Raw genomic sequence first — 15462 nt, 5'->3', positions numbered from 1 at the left:
GTTAGTTTACTTTTGTGGTGGAGGATGACACTGGTCATTATGGAGGATAGGTCAGAGAATTTCCTGGAGAGCTGGTTTAGTTATGGTAAATTTCTTCAACATGTGAATGTCATTAAAGTATTTAATTTCTCCATCATAGATGAAACTCAGTTTAGCTGGATACAGGATCCTGGGTTGGAAGTTATTTTGTTTTAGGAGATTAAAAGTCAATGACCACCCTCTTCTAGCCTGAAAGGTTTCAGCAGGGAGAGCTGCAGTTATTTGAATATTCTTTTCCTTGTAGGTTATGGTTTTCTTACGTCTAGCTGCTTTTAGGATTTTCTCTTTCATATTAACTTTAGTGAAGTTAATTATGATGTGTCTGGGGGATGTCTTATTCAGGTTGAATAGTTCTGGTGTTCTGAAGCTGTCTGCTATCTGAATTTTCAGATATCTGATATCTGGAAAGTTTTCTTTCATAATTTCATGAAGAAGCGCCTCCGTGTTTTGTGAAGTAACTTCATCACGTTCAGGGATTCCTATAAGGCGAATATTCGCTCTCTTCAAATTATCCCAGAGCTTTCTGAGAGAATGATCCATTTTTGTTTTCCATTTCTTTTCCTCTTTGGATCCTTGGGCATGTTCAAAAACTTTTCTTTAATGTCTGAGTTCCTTTCTTCTGCCTGCTGCATTCTACTACCAAGGGGTTCTACCTTATTTTTCAGATCTTTGAGGGCTGCAATCTCTTGCCTCAATGTTTCAAAATCTTTGGTGGTTTTGTCTTTGAGTTCATTGAATTCTTGAGTGAACTTTTGGAATGCTCCTTGAATTTCTAATTCTATCTTTGCCTCTATTCTATTAATCTTATTTGCAATCCAAATTCTGAATTTCATTTCTGACATCTTAGCCATCTGTTTATGAAAGGGATCTTCAGTTGCATCTGCCACATCCTTTCTTGGGGGGGGGGAGGAATTGATCTACTCTGGTTATTCATATTACCGGAGCTTTTCCACTGATTCCACCCCATTTTGCTTTTCCCTTTGAGCTTTGTCAAGGACCCGTACAGTGTTATGGCCTGAGAGACTGGGGACATCTTGGTGTGGTGGGGCTAAGTGGCTCTGTCTTATTTTCAGCTGGTCTCTGTCCCACCCTAGTGCATCAGTTACTATTGGTTGAAGTCTCAGCTGTGGATAAATACTAGCAATTAAGTCGCTCTGCCCCCCACAAACAACAATTGGGCAAGGAAAATCAAACCTTCCTTCGACCATACACCCAGGGTGCCACTTTGGATAGTCGTTGGGTGATTTGCCCAGTTGAAGGGGTCCAAAACAGTTGTCCCATTCAGCACCGGTCTCAGGTGGGAGAGTTCAAAAAGTCTCTGGCAACTAGATAGGAGGGGTCTGCTGGCAGCTCAGATATGACTCGCTCCAGTGCTCCGTGAGGGCAGAAGGACCTACCCAGCAAATAAATTAGTCTGGGAAGGTTGATGCCTCCTTCCCTACCTTGTACCCAGTCACTGGTAATCCCACAGGGCTGTGACCCAGTTCACTACAGTGAGCAACTGCTCCAGGGGTTTACGACTGCCTGAGTCACCAGGAGATCTGAGACTGGCAGGGGGACCTTGGGTGTTTAATATAGGCTAGGGCAGTTCACTCAGTTCCAGCCCCACACCTGGTTGATGTTGCTGGCAAAACAGGACAGAGCAACTTCACAGAATTTGTTTCTGTCCCGGCTAAATTCCTCTGCAGGTCAGACGCTGCTAGAGCTGATAAAAAACTCAGCCCTAGGCAGCAAGCAATTAGAACTTATACTCAGGTGTCAATTCCAGCCTCTGCCCACCCACTGCCTTTGGCTCAGCTATATTCCCCTGAGGGCTAGGTGCTATTATGGTCAGAGAACTTCCCAAATCCACTCTGCCAGTGGCTGCCACCTGAGAAAATGCCTGGAACCTCTGGTTGCCCAGAGAGACAAGGCGTGGCTATCCGGAATGGCCTCGGAGATGTGAGCCTTTCTTGCTGCTGCAGCTGCTGCTCTGCAATTCAGCATACCGCAGCTCCTGTATAATTTCCTCTTAGCTGACCATCCTCTCCTTGCTCCCATGCCACAGAGTTAACACAGACCAGCACCAGCCCTTCCCCCCTCCTTTCAAGGAAATGCCCTAGAATCTGGACTCCATGGGTGACAAACCTCCAGACCTTGGGGTGAGAGTGGGGGGGGGAATCCTGGGAGTTCAGGGTTGCAGGTAGAGAATATATACACTTTTATACAGTTTTACAGTTTTATGCCTGGTAGGAGAGTGCCATGGCACCCTAGTAGGGGTAGGAGGTCCAGTTTTTAGGGGATCTCTCTTGTAGGATAGAGTGGGAGGATGTTTGAACTCTGCTCACTTGTTTGTATGGAGTAAACTGTGAGCCCTTCTTGTGGGGGAGGGGACTCCTGTCCACTTGGTGGTGGATTTTGTACCTCTTGATTGTATTTTTGGGGTCGCAGCTCGGCACAGCAAGGATGATGTGAGTTCTTCAACCTTCTCTCTTGGCTCAGCTCCAAAACATTGGCTTACTTGCCAAACTTCTGTCCTTTAAGTGTCCTTCTGGACGGGAGCCTCTGTAGAATGCTGGTTGCAGTCTGCCATGTTGCTTCCACCCCCCCAAATTTTGAATTCAATTTCTGACATCTCAGTCATTTTTTTATGAATGGGATTTTCAGTTGTGTGTCCTTTGTTGTTCCTTGGGGGAGCTGATTTACTCTGATTATTCATGTTGCCAGAGTTTTTCCACTAATTCCACCCCATGATTATTTTTCACTATTTGGCTAGAGAAGCTGGTAAGGTAAAACTGAATTGAGCACTCCTGGAGTTTTAATTAACTAGCCCTTTACCAAAGAACTGGGACTAGTGATCGTAGCTTTTCCCCTAGAGCTTTACAAAGGTCCCATTCAGTACTACAGCTTGAAAATCTGGGGACCTGCTTGATGTGATGGCGCTGCATGGCTCTGTCCTGAATTCAGCTAGTCTCTGTCCAATCCTAGTGAATCAGTGGCTTTGGGCTGAAATCTCAACTGTAGAGATATATAAGCAACTTAGACACCCCACCCTCCACAGGCAACAACTGGAAGAAGGGAATCCCATACTCCCACACTCCCACAACAACACAACCAGGGTATAACTTTGGTGGGTCCCTGGGCGATGAGCTCACATCAAGAATTCCAAACCAATTGTTCCATTCAACACAAACACAGATCAAGTGGGAGAGTTCAAAAGGTCTCCAGCAACTAAACAGTGGGGATCCATTGGCAGCTCACTTTGGTGCTCTGTGGAGACAGAAAGGCCCACCCAGCAAAATAGTCCAGGGGGCTGGAGCTTCCTCCCCCACTCTCAAGACCTTTTTCATCCTATTACAAATTGGTTCAGCAGTAAAGGAGTTAATATGCACAAGCAGTTGTTTTTTTAATAATACCAAGACATGCCATTTGTTTTCCTTAAGGATGTGCTTGAAGAGGAGTGGGGAAGCAATCTGTAAATATTATCTTCCCCAGATGCAAATGTTTCTTTACTATTTTAAAACTGGAAAGTGATATGTGGTGTTTGCTAAGTTTTTACTTCTAAGTCTTTGTTAGGCTGTTAGATTTGGTTAATAACACTGTGGACTAATATGATAAAGATCAGCATATCTTTTATTTTGTTATAGATATTTGAAATATACAAAAAAAGTTTACAGAATAATATAATAAAAAATTACATGTCTACCACATAGCTCAGTCATATAATAAAATTTTGTCTTATTTCTTCTCTATTTCTTTTCTCTCCTTCTTCTCTTTTTCCCTTCCCTTCCAATTTAAAATCATACAGATGTAGTTAAAGCCCCTGTAACCAATGTGTCCCATTCCTTTTCTGTTATCTGCAGACATATCAACTATCCTGAATTTAAAGTTTTAATTCCTGTATTTTTATATTTGTACTATGTAGTATCCATAAACAATACAGTGTCAATTTCCTGTTTTCCATATTTATTAAATGATATATTCTATGGTTCCTTCTCAACTTCTCACTCAATGTGCATTAATATATATCTTCTAGTTCATTTAAACTGGTATATGGTTTTCATTGTATAAAAAGACCACAATTTATTTATTCTCTTGATGGATCTTTAAATTGTTTCCATTATTTTTCTCTTACAAACAGTGTGAAAATAAACATTCTTGTACATGCCTCCTTCTGAGAGTTATATACCCCATGTGGCATCACTAGGTTGCATCATAAGTCTTTTGGAAAGAATTTTTATGTTGATAGTAAAACAATCTGACTAGTTACTTAAAAGAAAAAGACTAAGTCACAATAAGCTCTGTAAGAGAGAGTCAGAAATAGGATATAAAATAGTATGAAATAGTAGATAAATTAGATATATAATCCAGTGCTTAAAAAAAAAGTAATTAATATTTTGAAAAAAAAAAGAAGAGTGAACATATAAATAAATTGAACAACCACTGAATGCTACAGATTTTCATCTGCTTTTAAGATGAAACTTTTTGTCACTGCTTCCATGAACCTTCCAGAGTTTTCCATTTTTTCCTGTGAAAATTGCTTCCTCCTTTGGACCTGTATTCTCCCTAGCTCTCTTACATAATGTATTGTACTTTGCATTTGCTATGGTTTGCTTACTTGTCTCTCTTAATAAGCAAAATGTTTTTTGAGGGAGGAGTTCATGTTACTCGTATTCCCAGGGCATGGTGCACAATAGGTGGTTAAGTATGAAAAATGAATAATGGTCCAAATCATGGAAGATCTTTTAGAGTGGGTATTGGGGTTCTGAAAATAGGATAACTTAATCAAAGTTAGCTTAAAATAGGAAAAAGGTTTTTTTTTTTTATCCTTTTGTCTTCCATTAGAAATACAAAAAAGAAGCTTCATAGAAAAGGGGTACAAATGGCTAATAAAGCAGAGAAGTCATTTAAAATTTTACTGTAGACATTTGCCATGTACAATTAATATATTATATCAGCATGCAGTTAGTTTGAGGAAAACTTTAATTTTACAAATTGACAAGAAATTGCCTGTGAAAAACCTTCTATTCTCCTTTAGTGTTTTAATTCTTTCTCAACCATTAGGATTTAAAAATTACTTGATTCTTGGATCACGCCTGTAATCCTACCACTCTGGGAAGCTGAGGAGGGTGGATTGTCCGAGCAATCCATAGGTTCGAGACCAGCCTGAACCAGAGTAAGACCCCCCATCTCTAAAAATAGCTGGGCATTGTGATAGGTGTCTATAATCCCAGCTACTCGGGAGGTTGAGGCAAGAGAGTGGCTTTCACCTCAAGAGTTTGAGGTTGCTGGGAGCTGCAACACCATGGCAGTGTACCGAGGGTGACAAAGTGAAAAAAAAATTATTCTCGTAATCTGGGATACTGAAATTTTGTCTGGTTGACATGGCTGATTAAATGAAGTAATTCTACATGACTTAGCATAATGTTTGGCAAATATTAAGTAATAAAGAAACATTGGCTTACTATCATTAGCTGATTCCACCTGCCAATTTACACTAGGTGCTTCTTGGTATATGTTTGAGAGAGGACCTTCCATCTATATGTTTGGAATAGTGCATTAATAAAGCTGACAGCTCAGAAAAAGGAAGCCACCTAAAAACCTAGAACTTAAAGTTAAGCACATAATGGAAAATTCTTGAGTATTTTGTGCAAAAATTGCAAAGGAATTATATATTATAAATACTCTTTTCAGAATGTAGAAAAGCTATTAGAATATTTTGAGAATGTTCTCTTCAGTCATAAGGACTCACTTATTATGAATAATATATCACATGCATGAAAGAAGGAGGTGGCTGGTTTCATTTCCCCAAAACACCTTTCAATGGCAAATTAGAAGCAGCTGTGGTTTCCCCAAGTCTAAACCCACTGAGGCCCACCATCACTTGTACATATTTACATTTTGACTCATGGTGTCTGTCAGGCTTTAATCATAGGGGAACAAGTAATATTACTCAGACTTCTTTGTTTAATCTTCCATTCATTTGTTTTCCAAGTTTGTTTCAGTCTGTGGGAAGGTTCCTTTTTGATTGCAACATGCAGTCCTGATTTCTGCAATTTATCTTCATTTGCCATTTTGAGGTAGCTGTGAAAATCCTATGATAAGCTCCTTATTTCCCAAATCTATGCCTATAAACTTCATTGACTTGGATTTGTTCCAAATGCATTTTGAAATCACATCAGCACTTTCAGATCAGCAAGTTACTTCTTAATAAATCACTGTCTTAACGTTAGATGCTATTTTAAAAACATGAAAGAGAGCAGTTTCCAAATATGTGTAACTACTTCCAGGGAATAGTAAACTGGAGCATTTAATTAAATGAAGGCCCTAAATTTTTATTATGCTGTCATTGGATATTTGAATAACTAGCTGTAAATGAGTTCTATTTGTATGAAAGTGATTTTCTAAATCCAATTGTCCCTGTTTCAAAATATAGTTCTGGTTTCTGGGCAAAACTGGAGATGGAATGGCTATGTCGCCATAACTAAAACAAATTAGAGAATTGAGGCAATAAACTGAACCCACAGAGGGAAAAACAACCTTCGAATCATTTTTTTCCCCCCTGAACTAATTGGGTAATTTACTCAACTAATTTTGTCGAATCATTAGGAAGTCAATTCTCCATCCTAGAATTTATTCCACTAAAGTGAACAATATTGATGCATACAATTGGGATGAAAAAATCCTTCTGCTCTTAGAAATATCTGGACACATGCCTCAAATAAGCTTCCTCATTTAGGCTGCCGAAATTTATAAAAACAGAAACCAATAAAAAAATAATAATAATAGCTACCATTTGTTGAGCATTACTATGCAACAAAACTTTTCCCCCATATTGAGTTATAATTGACAATTAAAAGTAGTTTATATTTAAAATGTACTACCTGATGACTTGATATACCTATACATTGTCAAATAATCACAAATTAACATATCCATTATCTCTCACAGTCCCTGGTTTCTTTTCTTTCTTTCTTCTCTCTCTCTCTCTTTTCTTTTCTTGGTGATGAGAACACTTCAGATCTCTTTCAGCAAATTTCAAGTTTACAAATATGGTATCATTAACTATAGGAACCTTGTTGTATAACAGATTTCCAGAACTTATTCATCTTGCATAAGTAAAACTTTCTACCCTTTTCCCAGTATCTCTCCATGGCCCTCTGCCCTCCCTGAAACCACAATTCTAGTCTTTCTTTCTATGAGTTTGACTACTTTAGAGTCCACATATATGTGAGATGATCACACGGTATTTGTTTTTCCGTGTCTGGATTATTTCACTAAGCATAATGCTCTCCAGGTTCATTCATATTGTTGCAAATAGCAAGATTTCCTTCTTTTTAAGGCCAAATAATATTCCATTTTGTGTGTGTTATACATTCTACATTTTCTTTTCTTTATTTTTTTTCACATGTTCTTTATCAATTTATCTTTTGATGGACACTTACGGTGTCCCCATATCTTGGCTATTGTGAATAATGCAGCAATAAATATGAGAGTGCAGATATCTTTTGAGGTCTCAATTTCTTTCCTTTGAATGTACATCCAGAGATGGGGTTGCTGTATTATGTGGTAGTTTTATTTTTAATTTTTTAAGGAACATCTGTACTGTTTTTCATTAATGGCTATTCCAATTTACATTCCCACCAATAGTGTAGAAGAGTTCTCTATTCTCCAAATCCTCACCATCACTTATTTTTGCTGTGTGATAAAATGTGAATATACTTTAATCCTTCCAACAAATTTGTTGGGTGAAGACTGTTTTTAGCATTTTAGATATGTGTAAATTTCTGCTCAGATTGGTTAAGTAATGAGCCCAAGCTTGCCCAGCTGGTAAATATCAAGGCTAATATTAAAATTCCAGCCCATCTGGTGGTAGAGCCCAAGAAAACTCATTCTTTTCTCTATAAAACAAAACTGATGCAAAGTGGATCATTTTATGATCCCTTTGATGATCTTGGCCTTTTAGAAAAGACATGGATTAAATGATGATAAAAATACAGGGTGGGTAAAAAAAATACAGGGTAGGTGACATGGCTCACACCTGTAATCTTAGCACTTTGGGAGGCTGAGGCATGAGGATTGCTTGAGGCCAGAAGTTTGAGGTTGCTATAAGCTATGATGATGCCACTGCACCCTAGCTAGGGCAACAGAGTGAAACTTGGCCTCAAAAAAAAAAAAAAATGTGTGTGTATATCCAGTAAGGATGCAATTGCATCTTCCTTAATTTCTTTTTGTCATCTGGTTTTCTCTTTCTCCATGTAGGATATTTGTAAACTATTCCTTTTAATCCTCTAACCTTTCCTCTATTCGTACTCCCTCCCTGCTCCTATACACGCATTAACATAAAATAATTTCCTTTCAAATTATCCAGCTAAGCTTATAACTCCTATAGATAACTATCCTATAAATTTATTAACCTAAGCAATGGTCACATTTTTGCCAGAATTCACTAGTTCTGAAATTAGTTGCCCATAAAATAGATTTCTCAATGGTTTGATGAGATCAAATGCCAAATTACCCAAGGGATGAAAAATAACAATTACTGCAGGTCCTATTAGCCAATCTGCTCTGCTATTCACAGACATTTCCAATGACTTGGGAGAATTTAGCCACAGTGGCCCTGAATGAACTGTATTGTGTGACCTTATCTATTGATGAACCAGATTACAAATGCTGTGAACAGATCTAACAGAGATTTAGGTGGCAACCTAAATAGGAATTCACAAAGAAGTCTGTGATACCTAATAGCTATATACAATGGCTACCATGTACGGAAGGGTTTTATGTGGCAGACACCGTGTTGCGAGCTGTACAAGAATCATTTCATTTACTCTATAGAAGACAGAAGCTGGGTAGAAATGGACACCGAGGCAAACTAATCCTGGCTCTGGGTTCTTGGGCAAGCAATAGAAGCTATGTTTCAGTTCCTCTGTGAGACAAATGAGGGGTAACAATGCTTCACAGAGTTAAAATAGGAAATGAGTGAATTTATGCAAAACTCTTAGAATGGTACCCCGCTTAGAGGCAGCACTTAATATATGTTGGCCGTTAATTCTCCTCGTGACCCTATGAGGTAGGTACCATTAAAATCCTCTTTTACAGTTATTAACATTGAGGCTTAGACATGGCTCATGACAGAAGCAGACTGCAAAGAGATCTGTTTGTCTTCAAAATATATGCTCTTTGTCCCTGTGCCCTTCTGCCTCCAGTACAAGATAAACAGCAGGTAAAAGAACCTCTGTCATCATCTGCGAGGCCTCTTGCTACCACAGGCTGCCTGCTCCTTAGGTGGCTTCCCGGAAATCTGGCATTAAGCTGGTTGAGGCGCAGAGCTGGAATGGAAGGGCTGCCCCAAACTGTGGGAAAGCGAGTGATGAAAATCCTCAGCGAAGGCTTAGCCGTAGCCGGGAGGCTCCCCTGGAGGTGATGAAAGTGTGCAAATGAAGCATAGGAGTGGGGGAGCCTGCACACACCTCCAACCCTTCCTGCCTCTCAAAATACTCACCCTCTGGCAGAAAACAGCTGCAGAAGTCTGTGTTCTCTCAGAGCCTCAAAGAAACCCACACAATGGACCTTCTGACAGTTGCATGATGGTGTCATTGAGCTTCTACTCTGCATCTTCTCAAAAATCTTATGCTTTAGCTGACATTATCTCACTTAAGAACAAGATGATAGAATGAAGGCTAAGGGGAATTAGATGATTTGCCCAGGATTATTGTAACTGGGTGACCAAGATGCAAACGTTGCTCTATATTTGGGCTGCTCCCTTTGGCATGGGGGGGGTATCACAAAATCATTATTTCTTCCAATCATTGTTTGTTGTTGCTGTCTTTTGACCATCTCACTTCTTATAAACTGATTTTATTCAGAAGTGAGAACATTGTATGAATTCTTGAGGTAGCAGTTGAAATGAAGTGTTCAAATATAATAAAAACCTGGAGTGATCAGTCACCTATGATTGTCATCTCTCCACATTGTCCCTATCTTTCTCCTGCAGCTGCATGTATGCGTTTGACATCTGATTATTACAGTCCTTGGAGGGATTCTTGAACACACTCACTTGTAGAAAAGTGCTAGTTAAAATTGTGAGTATGGAGCTTTGAGGGATCTCACAACCTTGCAATAGAGGGAAGGAAGTAACTTTTGGGCTTATGGAAATGTGTACTGCAAAGGTTTTCCTAAAGTTCTCTGCAAGGTTTAGATCATTTCCCAAGTTAAATGATTAGTTTGTGCAGTAGCAAGATGAGGTCATTAGTTTTGCTATCTTAAGCTTGTAGCAGATTAGGAGGTCAGACAATTAAGTCCTAAAAACCACGATGCTGAACATCACCAAGGTCACCCTTAAAGTGACCCCCTTGGGAAGTTACACACTGATGTCAGCACCTGGTCTACCCTTCAAAGAACTTTTTCTAGAATGAATTCTTGAACTTGTCAGACCATGTATGGTGACAGCGCTGATAACCATTCCAGAAAAAATTTCAAAATTGCTTTGAAGTGTGGACTAGGTGCTGATACCAGTGCATAGCTTCCCAAGGGGAGTACTTTGAAGGTGACCAGAGTGATATGCAGCAGTGAGGCCTGTATTGTCTGAACTTGTATTCATTTTTATATGACAAAGCCTGTGGGAGAATCAGAGGACTTGAACTTTTTCCTTATCTTTCTTCAGTGCTGCTAAAGAAGAGACTAAAGCTTTATAAATCTAGTCCTTCACCCGCCTACCTCAGATCCTACCCTTTCCATAAGTAATAAATGTGATACTTGCAATAGGGATTTCTCAAACCTTTTAATACCATCTCTTCCCTGTGATGATCAACATGTATGTGCTCTGAAAATGTACTATATGTAGGGCATGCTCTTAGGTCCAGCACTAGACAGTGGTTCAAATCCTAACCCTTGCACATCTGGCCACATGAAAGGCATATATACCACGTACCACATCCATAGTAAAATGTAGGTGAGAACCTCACCCTTTAATGTTGAAATGGTTTAACTTTCCTCTGCTACCAAGGATGGCTAATAGCTAACTTGCCTTTGTTTCTGTAAGTACATGCACACATACACACACATCACACACACTCATATTTGGTACATTTTGACATTTGAAAACACTGATTTTCATAAGCAGTCTATTTCGGGAATGAATCACGTAACTACTAATCTCTGCCGACCCTCTCTTCAGTAACCACTCTACCTCCAATTTCATGTAAATAGCAAATCCTGCAAAGTAGTACTTTATCTATATGGTACAGAAGTAGTGTTGCAGAAGTAGTAATTGTATTTGCTTATTTGAGAAGTTGTTTTGTTTGTTTGCTTGATTTTTTTTTCAGGGACGAAATTTTACTGTGTTGCTCATGCTAGATTTAACCCCCTGGGCTTAAGCCATCCTCCCATCTCAGCCTCCCAAGTAGCTGGGATCACAGGCATGCCACTGTGCTAAGCTACTTGAAAAGTTTCAAAGGGGATTCTGGGAAGATGGCTGACTGGTAGCAACCCTTGTAAGAAGCTCCTGAGCAAAGGAAGAAAAACTGGATGGAATCAGAATCTATGAAGCCAAAGATGGGGAGCTGAGCCCAGAAAGAAGCTCGGCAAGCTGTAAATCCAAGGAAGAGCATTTAAGAACACAAAATACAGGTACAAAGCAGGCCCTAGAACTGCATGCTAGAGCCTCCTGCAGGTAGCGGTAGCCACAGAGGAGCCCCCAGCTCCAGGCAGGCACAGAACTACTTGCTAGAGCCAAGTGCACCCTGTGGGTGGCAGTAGAGGAGCCCCCCACTCTGGGCGGGCCCAGAACTGCTTGGTAGAGTTGCGCACCCCATGGGCAGGCGAGGAGATCCCACTCCAGGCTCCTGCTCTAGGCTGGCCCAGAACTGCTTGGTAGAGTTGCGCACCCCATGGGCAGGCGAGGAGATCCCACTCCAGGCTCCTGCTCTAGGCTGGCCCAGAACTGCTTGCTAGTGTTACGGGCATCCCATGGGCAGCGGTGGAGGAGTCCTGTTCCAGGCGGGCCCCAAATTGCTTGCTAGAGACATGCACACCCCATGGGGGCCAGTGGAGGAGTCCCCTGCTTCAGACACCCATGTTGGGTGGGCCCAGAACTGTTTGCTAGAGCCACATGCAACCCACGGGGTCATGGTAGGAGAGTCTACTGCTCTGGGCAGGCCCAGAACTGTTTGCTAGAGCCACGTGCATCCGGCAGATAGCGGCTGAGGAGTTCCCCACTCTGGATCCCATGCTGGGAGGGCCCAGATCAGCTTGCTAGTGCTGTGCACACCCCACAGGGGGTGGCAGAGGAGTTCCCAGCTTCAGACACCAGTGTTGGGTGGGCCAGAACTGCTTGCTAGTGCCACACGCTACCCATGGTGCCAATGCCGAGGAGTCTACTGCTCTGGGCAGGCCCAGAATTGTTTGCTAGAGCCACATGCGTCCCACGTGGTGGAGGAGTCCTGCTCTCTAGGCTCCCGCACCAGGAGGGCCTGGAGCAGCTTGCTAGTGCTGCACCCATCCAGCGGGCGGCAGTGGAGGAGTCCTCTACTCCCCATTCTCCTGCTCCCCCCACCTTGCCCCTGCAGGGCTGAACTAGGACTGATCCACTGCTGCTGTTCCCCTGCCCCCTGTCACCCTGGCAGGGTGAACTAGGACTGATCTGGTCAGACGTGTGCCCTGTGCCACCGCTGCCATTCCCCCGCATTTCTCTGGCGGGGCTAAACTAGGACTGATCTAGTCACTGCAGTTCCCCTGTCCCCCAGTTGCCCTGGTGGGCCGAACTAGGACTGACCCCGCTGTGCATGTTCCCCACATGGCTACTGCCACTCCCCTGCCTCCCAGTTGCCCTAGAGAGGCCAAACTAGGATTGACCCGGCTGCACACATTTCCTGCACAGCTGCTGCTGTTCCCCTGCCCCCTGGTTGCCCCAGTGGGGCTGATAAGGACTGTTCCAGCTGCTGCTATTCCCCTTCCCCCCAGTTGCCCCAGTGGGGCCAAACTAGGACTGATCCAGCCGCTGCTGTTCCCCTGCCCCTGCATCACCCTGGTGGGTGAAGTAGGACTGATCCAGCCACTGCCATTCTCCTGCCCCCCCCCAGCCGCCTGGGCTGGGCTGAATGAGGATTGACCTGGCTGCCCTGTTCCCCTGCTCCGCCCTTCCTGTTGCCCCGGTGGGGCTGAGGTAGGACTGATTGGGCAGCTCTTATGCTCCGTGCAGCCGCTGTCATTCCCCTGCCCCCTGATAACCCCGGTGGGGTTGAACTAGGACTGATCCAGCTGTGTGAGCACCCCACACCAGTCACACTGGTGGAGCCAAACTAGGGCTGATCTAGCTGCTGCTGGTCTCCTGCCCCTCCCCCGCCCCAGCAGGCAGAACAAGGTCTGATCTGGTTACACCTGCTCCCAGGCAGCTACTGCCATTCCGCTGTGCCCCAGTCACCCCAGAGCCCAAGAACTGGGAGAAGATGACAGACATGCCCTGTCTCTCTGGGTAACCAGAAGAAGCCACTGACTGAACGGTTCTGATAAGGTCTCCAAACAGGGTAAACTCAGCATGGGGCGAAATCAGCAGAAAAACTCTGGCAACTTGAATAACCAGCGTAGATCAACGCCCTCAAGGAAAAATGGGGCAGATGCAATTGACGACCCCATCCATAAACAGATGGCTGAGATGTCAGAAATCAAATTCAGAATTTGGATAGTAAATAAGATTAACAGAATGGAAGAAAGGAGGGAATTAGAATTTCAAGAAATTATTCAAAAGATATCTCAAGAAATTATTTAAAAGATGTCTCAAGAATTCAACAGTTTCAAAGATAAAATGACCAAGATTTTGAAACACTGAGACAAGAAGTTGCAGGCCTCCCAGATCTGAAAAATATGGTGGAATCCCTCTGTAACAGAGTGGAACAGGCAGAAGAAAGGATCTCTGACATTGAAGACAAAGCTTTTGAACAAGCCCAGGAGTGCAAAGATCAAAAGAAATGGAGAGCAAAACCAGATCTTTCTCTCAGCTAATTTGAAGAAAACTAATATTCACCTTATAGGAATCCCTGAAGGCAATGAAGTTGCTTCACAAAACACAGAGGCTTTTCTTCGTGAAATTATGAAAGAGAACTTTCCAGATATGCCAAGAGATTCTGAAATTTAGATGGCAGATGGTTTCATAACCCCAGCATGACTCAACCCAAACAAGACATCCCCCAGGCACATCATAATTAACTTCACTAAAGTTAAGATGAAAGAGAAAATTCTGAAAGCAGTCAGATGTAAGAAAACCATAACCTACAAGGGGAAGAGTATTAGGATGACTCTCAGCGGAAACCTTTCAGGCCAGAAGAGGATGGTCATCGACTTTTAATCTCCTAAAACAAAATAACTTCCAACCCAGGATCCTGTATCCAGCTAAACTGAGTTTCATCTATGATGGAGAAATTAAATGACATTCACATGTTGAAGAAATTTGCCATAACAAAACCAGCTCTCCAGGAAATTCTCAAACCTATCCTCCATAATGACTAGTGCAATCTTCCACCACAAAAGTAAACCCACTCAGAAACTTTATATCAAATTCCAACTTCCACAATGGCAAAAGGATTGAAAATGTCTACTGGACTTTTGAGCAACTCAATGCCCAAAATTTTACCAGGCTTATCAATCATTTCTATCAATGTGAATGGCTTAAATTGTCATCTAAAGAGACACAGATTGGCTGATTGGATACAGAAACTCAGACCAGACATCTGCTGTATACAAGAATCTCACCTTACCTTAAAAGATAAATATAGACTCAGGGTGAAGGGATGGTTGTCTACATTCCAGGCAAATGGAAAGCAGAAAAAAGCAGGTGTTGCAATTTTATTCACAGATACAATAGGGTTTAAACCAACAAAAGTAAACAAAGATAAGGATGGCCACTTTATATTTGTTAAGGGTAATACTCAATATGACAAGATTTCAATTCTCAATATCTATGCACCCAACCAGAATGCACCTCAATTTATAAAACAGACTCTAACTGGCATGAGCAACTTGATCTCTCCCAGCTCCACCATAGTCAGAGATTTTAACACTCCATTGGCAGTGTTGGATAGATCCTCCAATAAGAAGCTTAGCAAAGAAATTTTAGATTTAAATTTAACTATTCAACTTTTGGACCTAACAGACATCTACAGAACTTTTCATCCTAACAAAACTGAATACACATTTTTCTCATCAGTCCAGGGGACATATTCCAAAATTGATCATATCTTAGGTCATAAGTCTAACCTCAGTAAATTTAAAAGAATAGAAATTATTCCATGCATTTTCTTGGACCATTGTAGAATAAAAGTCGAACTCAGTAACAACAGGAATTTGCAGTCTCATACAAAAACATGGAAGCTAAATAATCTTATACTGAATGGTAGATGGGTCAGAGATGAGATCAAGAAGGAAATTACCAAATTTTTAGAACAAAAC

The sequence above is a fragment of the Otolemur garnettii genome, unplaced genomic scaffold, assembly GCF_000181295.1.
Source record: "Otolemur garnettii isolate 467f Iridium unplaced genomic scaffold, OtoGar3 scaffold00095, whole genome shotgun sequence".
NCBI lineage: Eukaryota > Metazoa > Chordata > Mammalia > Primates > Galagidae > Otolemur > Otolemur garnettii.
This window is presented reverse-complemented; position numbering follows the sequence as displayed.